Below are 15490 nucleotides of genomic sequence, written 5' to 3' on the forward strand. Positions count from 1 at the left end.
AAAAACAAAGCAACAGAACCTAGGGCACTTCCACTTATGGTCCTATAGCTTAGGGAAATTAAAATAAAAAAGACACAGCCACCCCAAAGTTTGGAACGGCTCTGTTTACAAGAACCTCGTTTACAGTACAAGTTCAACATCGCAGAAAGTGAAAAATGGATAAAGAAGTGGTGGTTTTACTTACAAAGCAATATCACTCAGCAATGAAATCTGTGTCATCAGGCCCTTAGCAGCACAATGAGTGGATTCAGGTATGATGATTCTAACTGAAATAAGTCACACAGAAAAAGAAACATCATAAGATATCAGTAATACACGGAATGTAAACTTGGCTACACAGGAACTGAATTACAGAACAGAACAGGGTCTCAAATTTAGAAAACCAACTTATGCTTGCTTAAGGGGAAAGGTGAGTTGGGGTGCTGCATAAAACCAGAGATTGAAATGAGCACAGATAAAGTTCCTTAAGCCAAATATGGAATAGACAAGAGCTACTCCTTGCTCAACGAAATGGACTCAACACCGCATATTAAACGCCTAAGAATGTACCTGACTAGTAAGTATCTTAAAACCTATAGATTGCTATGACTCCGAAAGAGAATCAAGCATGTGTACAGGGGCATAAACGCAGCAGTGATAGGATTGGAGAGGTTCGGTGAGCAAATGAAGACCCTTTGAAGTCATATTGCATGGTACCCATTCCACGGGTTTCTACTACCCAGGTTTAAGGTATTCTTCCTTCAGCTAAAACATGCAGGTGGAACCTAGAGTATGATCAACCATGTGATCGGGAGACGTGTTCAAATATGTCTCAGTTTTCCTCCCCTTGTACTCGGGTGCAATATTCCAGACGCTTTACTAACACTCTCCCCACTTGGATAGTCAGCGCCTTTAACCTCCTGTTTGGCCCAGTTTGCAATTTCTGCGGAAGATGAACAGGAATAGCGAGAACCAATGAGAGGCTAGCTGGAGGTGTCTGGACGGGCAAATTTAACTCTCATTTCCCACCAGGAAGAGGAATTAACCAAAGGTTCAGCATGCCGGGCCGGAACCAGATTAGGGCCTGAAGCCATCCTGCGGTGTTGCGGCCAGCTCAAAAGAAAGCGAGTTGAAGAAAGGAGCTCAGGGGCACTGTAATTCACAAACCTGCAGAGTTATAAATGACAGCTATCGTCCAAAAATAGACTGAAGTAAGGCTGCCAAGAGGACTTGAAAGCGGGGCAGAATTGCAGGAAACCGATTTCAGGAGGTAGACTGGAATTGCATTGAAAGCATAGGAAAAGAGGCAGAACGTCCACAATGATGCACTTGGCCAAAAAGGGCGTATGCGTTTTTTCCTGAATATATTCAGGAAAAAACGCATATGCACTTTTTGGCCAACCAAGCAAGCTTGCAAAGGAAATCTGCACTACAATGAAGTCTCACTTCCCCCCGGTCAAAAGGGCCATCTGAAAAAAGTGTAAAATCCAGAAAGGCAGGGCAGGCCATGGAGAACTGGGAGCCTTGTTATGCTGCTGGGCGGGATGTAAATTGCCAACAACCACTCGGGAGAAGTGTATGGTGTTTCCTGAAACATCTAAAAAACAAAGCAACAGAACCTAGGGCACTTCCACTTATGGTCCTATAGCTTAGGGAAATTAAAATCAAAAAGACACAGCCACACCAAAGTTTGGAACGGCTCTGTTTACAAGAACCTCGTTTACAGTACAAGTTCAACATCACAGAAAGTGAAAAATGGATAAAGAAGTTGTGGTATTTACTTACAAAGCAATATCACTCAGCAATGAAATCTGTGTCATCAGGCCCTTAGCAGCACAATGAGTGGATTCAGGTATGATGATTCTAACTGAAGTAAGTCACACAGAAAAAGAAACATCATAAGATATCAGTAATACACGGAATGTAAACTTGGCTACACAGGAACTGAATTACAGAACAGAACAGGGTCTCAAATTTAGAAAACCAACTTATGCTTGCTTAAGGGTAAAGGTGAGTTGGGTTGCTGCATAAAACCAGAGATTGAAATGAGCACAGATAAAGTTCCTTAAGCCAAATATGGAATAGACAAGAGCTACTCCTTGCTCAACGAAATGGACTCAACACCGCATATTAAACGCCTAAGAATGTTCCTGACTAGTAAGTATCTTAAAACCTATGGATTGCTATGTCTCCGAAAGAGAATCAAGCATGTGTACAGGGGCATAAACGCAGCAGTGATAGGATTGGAGAGGTTCGGTGAGCAAATGAAGACCCTTTGAAGTCATATTGCATGGTACCCATTCCACGGGTTTCAACTACCCAGGTTTAAGGCATTCTTCCTTCAGCTAAAACATGCATGTGGAACCTAGAGTATGATCAACCATGTGATCGGGAGACGTGTTCAAATATGTCTTAGTTTTCGTACCCTGGTACTCGGGTGCAACATTCCAGACGCTTTACTAACACTCTCCCCACTTGGAGAGTCAGTCCCTTTAACCTCCTGTTTGGCCCAGTTTGTAATTTCTGCGGAAGATGAACAGGAATAGCGAAAACCAATGAGAGACTAGCTGGAGGTGTTTGGACGGGCAAATTTAACTCTCATTTCCCAACAGGAAGAGGAATTAACCAAAGGCTCAGCGTGCTGTGCCGGAACCAGATTAGGGCCTGAAGCCATCCTGCGGTGTTGCGGCCAGGTCACAAGAAAGCGAGTTGAAGAAAGGAGCTCAGGGGCACTGTAATTCACAAACCTGCAGAGTTATAAATGACAGCTATCGTCCAAAAATAGACTGAAGTAAGGCTGCCAAGAGGACTTGAAAGCAGGGCAGAATTGCAGGAAACCGATTTCAGGAGGTAGACTGGAATTGCAGTGAAAGCATAGGAAAAGAGGCAGAACGTCCACAATGATGCACTTGGCCAAAAAGGGCGTATGTGTTTTTTCCTCAATATATTCAGGAAAAAACGAATACGCCCTTTTTGGCCAACCAAGCAAGCTTGCAAAGGAAATCTGCACTACAATGAAGTCTCACTTCCCCCCGGTCAAAAGGGCCATCTGAAAAAAGTGTAAAATCCAGAAAGGCAGGACAGGCCATGGAGAACTGGGAGCCTTGTTATGCTGATGGGCGGGATGTAAATTGCCAACAACCACTCGGGAGAAGTGTATGGTGTTTCCTGAAACATCTAAAAAACAAAGCAACAGAACCTAGGGCACTTCCACTTATGGTCCTATAGCTTAGGGAAATTAAAATCAAAAAGACACAGCCACCCCAAAGTTTGGAACGGCTCTGTTTACAAGAACCTCATTTACAGTACAAGTTCAACATCGCAGAAAGTGAAAATTGGATAAAGAAGTTGTGGTATTTACTTACAAAGCAATATCACTCAGCAATGAAATCTGTGTCATCAGGCCCTTAGCAGCACAATGAGTGGATTCAGGTATGATGATTCTAACTGAAGTAAGTCACACAGAAAAAGAAACATCATAAGATATCAGTAATACACGGAATGTAAACTTGGCTACACAGGAACTGAATTACAGAACAGAACAGGGTCTCAAATTTAGAAAACCAACTTATGCTTGCTTAAGGGTAAAGGTGAGTTGGGGTGCTGCATAAAACCAGAGATTGAAATGAGCACAGATAAAGTTCCTTAAGTCAAATATGGAATAGACAAGAGCTACTCCTTGCTCAACGAAATGGACTCAACACCCCATATTAAATGCCTAAGAATGTACCTGACTAGTAAGTATCTTAAAACCTATGGATTGCTATGTCTCCGAAAGAGAATCAAGCATGTGTACAGGGGCATAAACGCAGCAGTGATAGGATTGGAGAGGTTCGGTGAGCAAATGAAGACCCTTTGATTTCATATTGCATGGTACCCATTACACGGGTCTCAACTCTCCAGGTTTAAGGTATTCTTCCTTCAGCTAAAACATGCATGTGGAACCCAGAGTATGATCAACCATGTGAACGGGAGACGTGTTCAAATATGTCTCAGTTTCCCTCCCCTGGTACTCGGGTGCAACACTCCAGACGCTTTACTAACACTCTCCCCACTTGGAGAGTCAGCGCCTTTAACCTCCTGTTTGGCCCAGTTTGCAATTTCTGCGGAAGATGAACAGGAATAGCGAGAACCAATGAGAGGCTAGCTGGAGGTGTCTGGACGGGCAAATTTAACTCTCATTTCCCACCAGGAAGAGGAAATAACCAAAGGCTCAGCGTGCCGTACCGGAACCAGATTAGGGCCTGAAGCCATCCTGCGGTGTTGCGGCCAGCTCAAAAGAAAGCGAGTTGAAGAAAGGAGCTCAGGGGCACTGTAATTCACAAACCTGCAGAGTTATAAATGACAGCTATCGTCCAAAAATAGACTGAAGTAAGGCTGCCAAGAGGACTTGAAAGCGGGGCAGAATTGCAGGAAACCGATTTCAGGAGGTAGACTGGAATTGCATTGAAAGCATAGGAAAAGAGGCAGAACGTCCACAATGATGCACTTGGCCAAAAAGGGCGTATGCGTTTTTTCCTGAATATATTCAGGAAAAAACGCATACGCCCTTTTTGGCCAACCAAGCAAGCTTGCAAAGGAAATCTGCACTACAATGAAGTCTCACTTCCCCCGGTCAAAAGGGCCATCTGAAAAAAGTGTAAAATCCAGAAAGGCAGGACAGGCCATGGAGAACTGGGAGCCTTGTTATGCTGATGGGCGGGATGTAAATTGCCAACAACCACTCGGGAGAAGTGTATGGTGTTTCCTGAAACATCTAAAAAACAAAGCAACAGAACCTAGGGCACTTCCACTTATGGTCCTATAGCTTAGGGAAATTAAAATAAAAAAGACACAGCCACCCCAAAGTTTGGAACGGCTCTGTTTACAAGAACCTCGTTTACAGTACAAGTTCAACATCGCAGAAAGTGAAAAATGGATAAAGAAGTGGTGGTTTTACTTACAAAGCAATATCACTCAGCAATGAAATCTGTGTCATCAGGCCCTTAGCAGCACAATGAGTGGATTCAGGTATGATGATTCTAACTGAAATAAGTCACACAGAAAAAGAAACATCATAAGATATCAGTAATACACGGAATGTAAACTTGGCTACACAGGAACTGAATTACAGAACAGAACAGGGTCTCAAATTTAGAAAACCAACTTATGCTTGCTTAAGGGGAAAGGTGAGTTGGGGTGCTGCATAAAACCAGAGATTGAAATGAGCACAGATAAAGTTCCTTAAGCCAAATATGGAATAGACAAGAGCTACTCCTTGCTCAACGAAATGGACTCAACACCGCATATTAAACGCCTAAGAATGTACCTGACTAGTAAGTATCTTAAAACCTATAGATTGCTATGACTCCGAAAGAGAATCAAGCATGTGTACAGGGGCATAAACGCAGCAGTGATAGGATTGGAGAGGTTCGGTGAGCAAATGAAGACCCTTTGAAGTCATATTGCATGGTACCCATTCCACGGGTTTCTACTACCCAGGTTTAAGGTATTCTTCCTTCAGCTAAAACATGCAGGTGGAACCTAGAGTATGATCAACCATGTGATCGGGAGACGTGTTCAAATATGTCTCAGTTTTCCTCCCCTTGTACTCGGGTGCAATATTCCAGACGCTTTACTAACACTCTCCCCACTTGGATAGTCAGCGCCTTTAACCTCCTGTTTGGCCCAGTTTGCAATTTCTGCGGAAGATGAACAGGAATAGCGAGAACCAATGAGAGGCTAGCTGGAGGTGTCTGGACGGGCAAATTTAACTCTCATTTCCCACCAGGAAGAGGAATTAACCAAAGGTTCAGCATGCCGGGCCGGAACCAGATTAGGGCCTGAAGCCATCCTGCGGTGTTGCGGCCAGCTCAAAAGAAAGCGAGTTGAAGAAAGGAGCTCAGGGGCACTGTAATTCACAAACCTGCAGAGTTATAAATGACAGCTATCGTCCAAAAATAGACTGAAGTAAGGCTGCCAAGAGGACTTGAAAGCGGGGCAGAATTGCAGGAAACCGATTTCAGGAGGTAGACTGGAATTGCATTGAAAGCATAGGAAAAGAGGCAGAACGTCCACAATGATGCACTTGGCCAAAAAGGGCGTATGCGTTTTTTCCTGAATATATTCAGGAAAAAACGCATATGCACTTTTTGGCCAACCAAGCAAGCTTGCAAAGGAAATCTGCACTACAATGAAGTCTCACTTCCCCCCGGTCAAAAGGGCCATCTGAAAAAAGTGTAAAATCCAGAAAGGCAGGGCAGGCCATGGAGAACTGGGAGCCTTGTTATGCTGCTGGGCGGGATGTAAATTGCCAACAACCACTCGGGAGAAGTGTATGGTGTTTCCTGAAACATCTAAAAAACAAAGCAACAGAACCTAGGGCACTTCCACTTATGGTCCTATAGCTTAGGGAAATTAAAATCAAAAAGACACAGCCACACCAAAGTTTGGAACGGCTCTGTTTACAAGAACCTCGTTTACAGTACAAGTTCAACATCACAGAAAGTGAAAAATGGATAAAGAAGTTGTGGTATTTACTTACAAAGCAATATCACTCAGCAATGAAATCTGTGTCATCAGGCCCTTAGCAGCACAATGAGTGGATTCAGGTATGATGATTCTAACTGAAGTAAGTCACACAGAAAAAGAAACATCATAAGATATCAGTAATACACGGAATGTAAACTTGGCTACACAGGAACTGAATTACAGAACAGAACAGGGTCTCAAATTTAGAAAACCAACTTATGCTTGCTTAAGGGTAAAGGTGAGTTGGGTTGCTGCATAAAACCAGAGATTGAAATGAGCACAGATAAAGTTCCTTAAGTCAAATATGGAATAGACAAGAGCTACTCCTTGCTCAACGAAATGGACTCAACACCGCATATTAAACGCCTAAGAATGTACCTGACTAGTAAGTATCTTAAAACCTATGGATTGCTATGTCTCCGAAAGAGAATCAAGCATGTGTACAGGGGCATAAACGCAGCAGTGATAGGATTGGAGAGGTTCGGTGAGCAAATGAAGACCCTTTGAAGTCATATTGCATGGTACCCATTACACGGGTCTTAACTCTCCAGGTTTAAGGTATTCTTCCTTCAGCTAAAACATGCATGTGGAACCCAAGTATGATCAACCACGTGAATGGGAGACGTGTTCAAATATGTCTCAGTTTTCCTCCCCTGGTACTCGGGTGCAACATTCCAGACGCTTTACTAACACTCTCCCCACTTGGAGAGTCAGCGCCTTTAACCTCCTGTTTGGCCCAGTTTGCAATTTCTGCAGAAGATGAACAGGAATAGCGAGAACCAATGAGAGGCTAGCTGGAGGTGTCTGGACGGGCAAATTTAACTCTCATTTCCCACCAGGAAGAGGAAATAACCAAAGGCTCAGCGTGCCGTACCTGAACCAGATTAGGGCCTGAAGCCATCCTGTGGTGTTGCGGCCAGGTCACAAGAAAGCGAGTTGAAGAAAGGAGCTCAGGGGCACTGTAATTCACAAACCTGCAGAGTTATAAATGACAGCTATCGTCCAAAAATAGACTGAAGTAAGGCTGCCAAGAGGACTTGAAAGTGGGGCAGAATTGCAGGAAACCGATTTCAGGAGGTAGACTGGAATTGCATTGAAAGCATAGGAAAAGAGGCAGAATGTCCACAATGATGCACTTGGCCAAAAAGGGCGTATGCGTTTTTTCCTGAATATATTCAGGAAAAAACGCATACACCCTTTTTGGCCAACCAAGCAAGCTTGCAAAGGAAATCTGCACTACAATGAAGTCTCACTTCCCCCCGGTCAAAAGGGCCATCTGAAAAAAGTGTAAAATCCAGAAAGGCAGGACAGGCCATGGAGAACTGGGAGCCTTGTTATGCTGATGGGCGGGATGTAAATTGCCAACAACCACTCGGGAGAAGTGTATGGTGTTTCCTGAAACATCTAAAAAACAAAGCAACAGAACCTAGGGCACTTCCACTTATGGTCCTATAGATTAGGGATATTAAAATCAAAAAGACACAGGCACCCCAAAGTTTGGAACGGCTCTGTTTACAAGAACCTCATTTACAGTACAAGTTCAACATCGCAGAAAGTGAAAAATGGATAAAGAAGTTGTGGTATTTACTTACAAAGCAATATCACTCAGCAATGAAATCTGTGTCTTCAGGCCCTTAGCAGCACAATGAATGGATTCAGGTATGATGATTCTAACTGAAATAAGTCACACAGAAAAAGAAACATCATAAGATATCAGTAATACACGGAATGTAAACTTGGCTACACAGGAACTGAATTACAGAACAGAACAGGGTCTCAAATTTAGAAAACCAACTTATGCTTGCTTAAGGGTAAAGGTGAGTTGGGGTGCTGCATAAAACCAGAGATTGCAATGAGCACAGATAAAGTTCCTTAAGCCAAATATGGAATAGACAAGAGCTACTCCTTGCTCAACGAAATGGACTCAGCACCCCATATTAAACGCCTAAGAATGTTCCTCACTAGTAAGTATCTTAAAACCTATGGATTGCTATGTCTCCGAAAGAGAATCAAGCATGTGTACAGGGGCATAAACGCAGCAGTGATAGGATTGGAGAGGTTCGGTGAGCAAATGAAGACCCTTTGAAGTCATATTGCATGGTACCCATTCCACGGGTTTCAACTACCCAGGTTTAAGGTATTCTTCCTTCAGCTAAAACATGCAGGTGGAACCTAGAGTATGATCAACCATGTGATCGGGAGACGTGTTCAAATATGTCTTAGTTTTCGTACCCTGGTACTCGGGTGCAACATTCCAGACGCTTTACTAACACTCTCCCCACTTGGAGAGTCAGCGCCTTTAACCTCCTGTTTGGCCCAGTTTGCAATTTCTGCGGAAGATGAACAGGAATAGCGAGAACCAATGAGAGGCTAGCTGGAGGTGTCTGGACGGGCAAATTTAACTCTCATTTCCCACCAGGAAGAGGAAATAACCAAAGGCTCAGCGTGCCGTACCGGAACCAGATTAGGGCCTGAAGCCATCCTGCGGTGTTGCGGCCAGCTCAAAAGAAAGCGAGTTGAAGAAAGGAGCTCAGGGGCACTGTAATTCACAAACCTGCAGAGTTATAAATGACAGCTATCGTCCAAAAATAGACTGAAGTAAGGCTGCCAAGAGGACTTGAAAGCGGGGCAGAATTGCAGGAAACCGATTTCAGGAGGTAGACTGGAATTGCATTGAAAGCATAGGAAAAGAGGCAGAACGTCCACAATGATGCACTTGGCCAAAAAGGGCGTATGCGTTTTTTCCTGAATATATTCAGGAAAAAACGCATACGCCCTTTTTGGCCAACCAAGCAAGCTTGCAAAGGAAATCTGCACTACAATGAAGTCTCACTTCCCCCCGGTCAAAAGGGCCATCTGAAAAAAGTGTAAAATCCAGAAAGGCAGGACAGGCCATGGAGAACTGGGAGCCTTGTTATGCTGATGGGCGGGATGTAAATTGCCAACAACCACTCGGGAGAAGTGTATGGTGTTTCCTGAAACATCTAAAAAACAAAGCAACAGAACCTAGGGCACTTCCACTTATGGTCCTATAGCTTAGGGAAATTAAAATAAAAAAGACACAGCCACCCCAAAGTTTGGAACGGCTCTGTTTACAAGAACCTCGTTTACAGTACAAGTTCAACATCGCAGAAAGTGAAAAATGGATAAAGAAGTGGTGGTTTTACTTACAAAGCAATATCACTCAGCAATGAAATCTGTGTCATCAGGCCCTTAGCAGCACAATGAGTGGATTCAGGTATGATGATTCTAACTGAAGTAAGTCACACAGAAAAAGAAACATCATAAGATATCAGTAATACATGGAATGTAAACTTGGCTACACAGGAACTGAATTACAGAACAGAACAGGGTCTCAAATTTAGAAAACCAACTTATGCTTGCTTAAGGGGAAAGGTGAGTTGGGGTGCTGCATAAAACCAGAGATTGAAATGAGCACAGATAAAGTTCCTTAAGCCAAATATGGAATAGACAAGAGCTACTCCTTGCTCAACGAAATGGACTCAACACCGCATATTAAACGCCTAAGAATGTACCTGACTAGTAAGTATCTTAAAACCTATAGATTGCTATGACTCCGAAAGAGAATCAAGCATGTGTACAGGGGCATAAACGCAGCAGTGATAGGATTGGAGAGGTTCGGTGAGCAAATGAAGACCCTTTGAAGTCATATTGCATGGTACCCATTCCACGGGTTTCTACTACCCAGGTTTAAGGTATTCTTCCTTCAGCTAAAACATGCAGGTGGAACCTAGAGTATGATCAACCATGTGATCGGGAGACGTGTTCAAATATGTCTCAGTTTTCCTCCCCTTGTACTCGGGTGCAATATTCCAGACGCTTTACTAACACTCTCCCCACTTGGATAGTCAGCGCCTTTAACCTCCTGTTTGGCCCAGTTTGCAATTTCTGCGGAAGATGAACAGGAATAGCGAGAACCAATGAGAGGCTAGCTGGAGGTGTCTGGACGGGCAAATTTAACTCTCATTTCCCACCAGGAAGAGGAATTAACCAAAGGTTCAGCATGCCGGGCCGGAACCAGATTAGGGCCTGAAGCCATCCTGCGGTGTTGCGGCCAGCTCAAGAGAAAGCGAGTTGAAGAAAGGAGCTCAGGGGCACTGTAATTCACAAACCTGCAGAGTTATAAATGACAGCTATCGTCCAAAAATAGACTGAAGTAAGGCTGCCAAGAGGACTTGAAAGCGGGGCAGAATTGCAGGAAACCGATTTCAGGAGGTAGACTGGAATTGCATTGAAAGCATAGGAAAAGAGGCAGAACGTCCACAATGATGCACTTGGCCAAAAAGGGCGTATGCGTTTTTTCCTGAATATATTCAGGAAAAAACGCATATGCACTTTTTGGCCAACCAAGCAAGCTTGCAAAGGAAATCTGCACTACAATGAAGTCTCACTTCCCCCCGGTCAAAAGGGCCATCTGAAAAAAGTGTAAAATCCAGAAAGGCAGGGCAGGCCATGGAGAACTGGGAGCCTTGTTATGCTGATGGGCGGGATGTAAATTGCCAACAACCACTCGGGAGAAGTGTATGGTGTTTCCTGAAACATCTAAAAAACAAAGCAACAGAACCTAGGGCACTTCCACTTATGGTCCTATAGCTTAGGTAAATTAAAATCAAAAAGACACAGCCACACCAAAGTTTGGAACGGCTCTGTTTACAAGAACCTCGTTTACAGTACAAGTTCAACATCACAGAAAGTGAAAAATGGATAAAGAAGTTGTGGTATTTACTTACAAAGCAATATCACTCAGCAATGAAATCTGTGTCATCAGGCCCTTAGCAGCACAATGAGTGGATTCAGGTATGATGATTCTAACTGAAGTAAGTCACACAGAAAAAGAAACATCATAACATATCAGTAATACACGGAATGTAAACTTGGCTACACAGGAACTGAATTACAGAACAGAACAGGGTCTCAAATTTAGAAAACCAACTTATGCTTGCTTAAGGGTAAAGGTGAGTTGGGTTGCTGCATAAAACCAGAGATTGAAATGAGCACAGATAAAGTTCCTTAAGTCAAATATGGAATAGACAAGAGCTACTCCTTGCTCAACGAAATGGACTCAACACCGCATATTAAACGCCTAAGAATGTACCTGACTAGTAAGTATCTTAAAACCTATGGATTGCTATGTCTCCGAAAGAGAATCAAGCATGTGTACAGGGGCATAAACGCAGCAGTGATAGGATTGGAGAGGTTCGGTGAGCAAATGAAGACCCTTTGAAGTCATATTGCATGGTACCCATTACACGGGTCTTAACTCTCCAGGTTTAAGGTATTCTTCCTTCAGCTAAAACATGCATGTGGAACCCAAGTATGATCAACCACGTGAATGGGAGACGTGTTCAAATATGTCTCAGTTTTCCTCCCCTGGTACTCGGGTGCAACATTCCAGACGCTTTACTAACACTCTCCCCACTTGGAGAGTCAGCGCCTTTAACCTCCTGTTTGGCCCAGTTTGCAATTTCTGCGGAAGATGAACAGGAATAGCGAGAACCAATGAGAGGCTAGCTGGAGGTGTCTGGACGGGCAAATTTAACTCTCATTTCCCACCAGGAAGAGGAAATAACCAAAGGCTCAGCGTGCCGTACCTGAACCAGATTAGGGCCTGAAGCCATCCTGTGGTGTTGCGGCCAGGTCACAAGAAAGCGAGTTGAAGAAAGGAGCTCAGGGGCACTGTAATTCACAAACCTGCAGAGTTATAAATGACAGCTATCGTCCAAAAATAGACTGAAGTAAGGCTGCCAAGAGGACTTGAAAGTGGGGCAGAATTGCAGGAAACCGATTTCAGGAGGTAGACTGGAATTGCATTGAAAGCATAGGAAAAGAGGCAGAATGTCCACAATGATGCACTTGGCCAAAAAGGGCGTATGCGTTTTTTCCTGAATATATTCAGGAAAAAACGCATACACCCTTTTTGGCCAACCAAGCAAGCTTGCAAAGGAAATCTGCACTACAATGAAGTCTCACTTCCCCCCAGTCAAAAGGGCCATCTGAAAAAAGTGTAAAATCCAGAAAGGCAGGACAGGCCATGGAGAACTGGGAGCCTTGTTATGCTGATGGGCGGGATGTAAATTGCCAACAACCACTCGGGAGAAGTGTATGGTGTTTCCTGAAACATCTAAAAAACAAAGCAACAGAACCTAGGGCACTTCCACTTATGGTCCTATAGCTTAGGGAAATTAAAATCAAAAAGACACAGCCACCCCAAAGTTTGGAACGGCTCTGTTTACAAGAACCTCATTTACAGTACAAGTTCAACATCGCAGAAAGTGAAAAATGGATAAAGAAGTTGTGGTATTTACTTACAAAGCAATATCACTCAGCAATGAAATCTGTGTCATCAGGCCCTTAGCAGCACAATGAGTGGATTCAGGTATGATGATTCTAACTGAAGTAAGTCACACAGAAAAAGAAACATCATAAGATATCAGTAATACACGGAATGTAAACTTGGCTACACAGGAACTGAATTACAGAACAGAACAGGGTCTCAAATTTAGAAAACCAACTTATGCTTGCTTAAGGGTAAAGGTGAGTTGGGGTGCTGCATAAAACCAGAGATTGAAATGAGCACAGATAAAGTTCCTTAAGTCAAATATGGAATAGACAAGAGCTACTCCTTGCTCAACGAAATGGACTCAACACCCCATATTAAATGCCTAAGAATGTACCTGACTAGTAAGTATCTTAAAACCTATGGATTGCTATGTCTCCGAAAGAGAATCAAGCATGTGTACAGGGGCATAAACGCAGCAGTGATAGGATTGGAGAGGTTCGGTGAGCAAATGAAGACCCTTTGAAGTCATATTGCATGGTACCCATTACACGGGTCTCAACTCTCCAGGTTTAAGGTATTCTTCCTTCAGCTAAAACATGCATGTGGAACCCAGAGTATGATCAACCATGTGAACGGGAGACGTGTTCAAATATGTCTCAGTTTCCCTCCCCTGGTACTCGGGTGCAACACTCCAGACGCTTTACTAACACTCTCCCCACTTGGAGAGTCAGCGCCTTTAACCTCCTGTTTGGCCCAGTTTGCAATTTCTGCGGAAGATGAACAGGAATAGCGAGAACCAATGAGAGGCTAGCTGGAGGTGTCTGGACGGGCAAATTTAACTCTCATTTCCCACCAGGAAGAGGAAATAACCAAAGGCTCAGCGTGCCGTACCGGAACCAGATTAGGGCCTGAAGCCATCCTGCGGTGTTGCGGCCAGCTCAAAAGAAAGCGAGTTGAAGAAAGGAGCTCAGGGGCACTGTAATTCACAAACCTGCAGAGTTATAAATGACAGCTATCGTCCAAAAATAGACTGAAGTAAGGCTGCCAAGAGGACTTGAAAGCGGGGCAGAATTGCAGGAAACCGATTTCAGGAGGTAGACTGGAATTGCATTGAAAGCATAGGAAAAGAGGCAGAACGTCCACAATGATGCACTTGGCCAAAAAGGGCGTATGCGTTTTTTCCTGAATATATTCAGGAAAAAACGCATACGCCCTTTTTGGCCAACCAAGCAAGCTTGCAAAGGAAATCTGCACTACAATGAAGTCTCACTTCCCCCCGGTCAAAAGGGCCATCTGAAAAAAGTGTAAAATCCAGAAAGGCAGGACAGGCCATGGAGAACTGGGAGCCTTGTTATGCTGATGGGCGGGATGTAAATTGCCAACAACCACTCGGGAGAAGTGTATGGTGTTTCCTGAAACATCTAAAAAACAAAGCAACAGAACCTAGGGCACTTCCACTTATGGTCCTATAGCTTAGGGAAATTAAAATAAAAAAGACACAGCCACCCCAAAGTTTGGAACGGCTCTGTTTACAAGAACCTCGTTTACAGTACAAGTTCAACATCGCAGAAAGTGAAAAATGGATAAAGAAGTGGTGGTTTTACTTACAAAGCAATATCACTCAGCAATGAAATCTGTGTCATCAGGCCCTTAGCAGCACAATGAGTGGATTCAGGTATGATGATTCTAACTGAAGTAAGTCACACAGAAAAAGAAACATCATAAGATATCAGTAATACATGGAATGTAAACTTGGCTACACAGGAACTGAATTACAGAACAGAACAGGGTCTCAAATTTAGAAAACCAACTTATGCTTGCTTAAGGGTAAAGGTGAGCTGGGGTGCTGCATAAAACCAGAGATTGAAATGAGCACAGATAAAGTTCCTTAAGCCAAATATGGAATAGACAAGAGCTACTCCTTGCTCAACGAAATGGACTCAACACCGCATATTAAACGCCTAAGAATGTACCTGACTAGTAAGTATCTTAAAACCTATAGATTGCTATGACTCCGAAAGAGAATCAAGCATGTGTACAGGGGCATAAACGCAGCAGTGATAGGATTGGAGAGGTTCGGTGAGCAAATGAAGACCCTTTGAAGTCATATTGCATGGTACCCATTCCACGGGTTTCTACTACCCAGGTTTAAGGTATTCTTCCTTCAGCTAAAACATGCAGGTGGAACCTAGAGTATGATCAACCATGTGATCGGGAGACGTGTTCAAATATGTCTCAGTTTTCCTCCCCTTGTACTCGGGTGCAACATTCCAGACGCTTTACTAACACTCTCCCCACTTGGAGAGTCAGCGCCTTTAACCTCCTGTTTGGCCCAGTTTGCAATTTCTGCGGAAGATGAACAGGAATAGCGAGAACCAATGAGAGGAGAGCTGGAGGTGTCTGGACGGGCAAATTTAACTCTCATTTCCCACCAGGAAGAGGAATTAACCAAAGGTTAAGCATGCCGGGCCGGAACCAGATTAGGGCCTGAAGCCATCCTGCGGTGTTGCGGCCAACTCAAAAGAAAGCGAGTTGAAGAAAGGAGCTCAGGGGCACTGTAATTCACAAACCTGCAGAGTTATAAATGACAGCTATCGTCCAAAAATAGACTGAAGTAAGGCTGCCAAGAGGACTTGAAAGCGGGGCAGAATTGCAGGAAACCGATTTCAGGAGGTAGACTGGAATTGCATTGAAAGCATA

General features: G+C 43.7%; 1 long non-coding RNA gene across 2 annotated transcripts in view; it reads right to left on the reverse strand.

Moving 5' to 3' along the window:
• LOC307181261 overlaps nt 1-15490 on the reverse strand; it is a 1302881-nt gene that overhangs the window by 81010 nt on the left and 1206381 nt on the right. The window lies entirely within an intron of this gene.

This window comes from Stenella coeruleoalba (genome assembly GCF_951394435.1).
Source record: "Stenella coeruleoalba genome assembly, contig: scaffold_78, whole genome shotgun sequence".
In the NCBI taxonomy this organism is placed as follows: domain Eukaryota; kingdom Metazoa; phylum Chordata; class Mammalia; order Artiodactyla; family Delphinidae; genus Stenella; species Stenella coeruleoalba.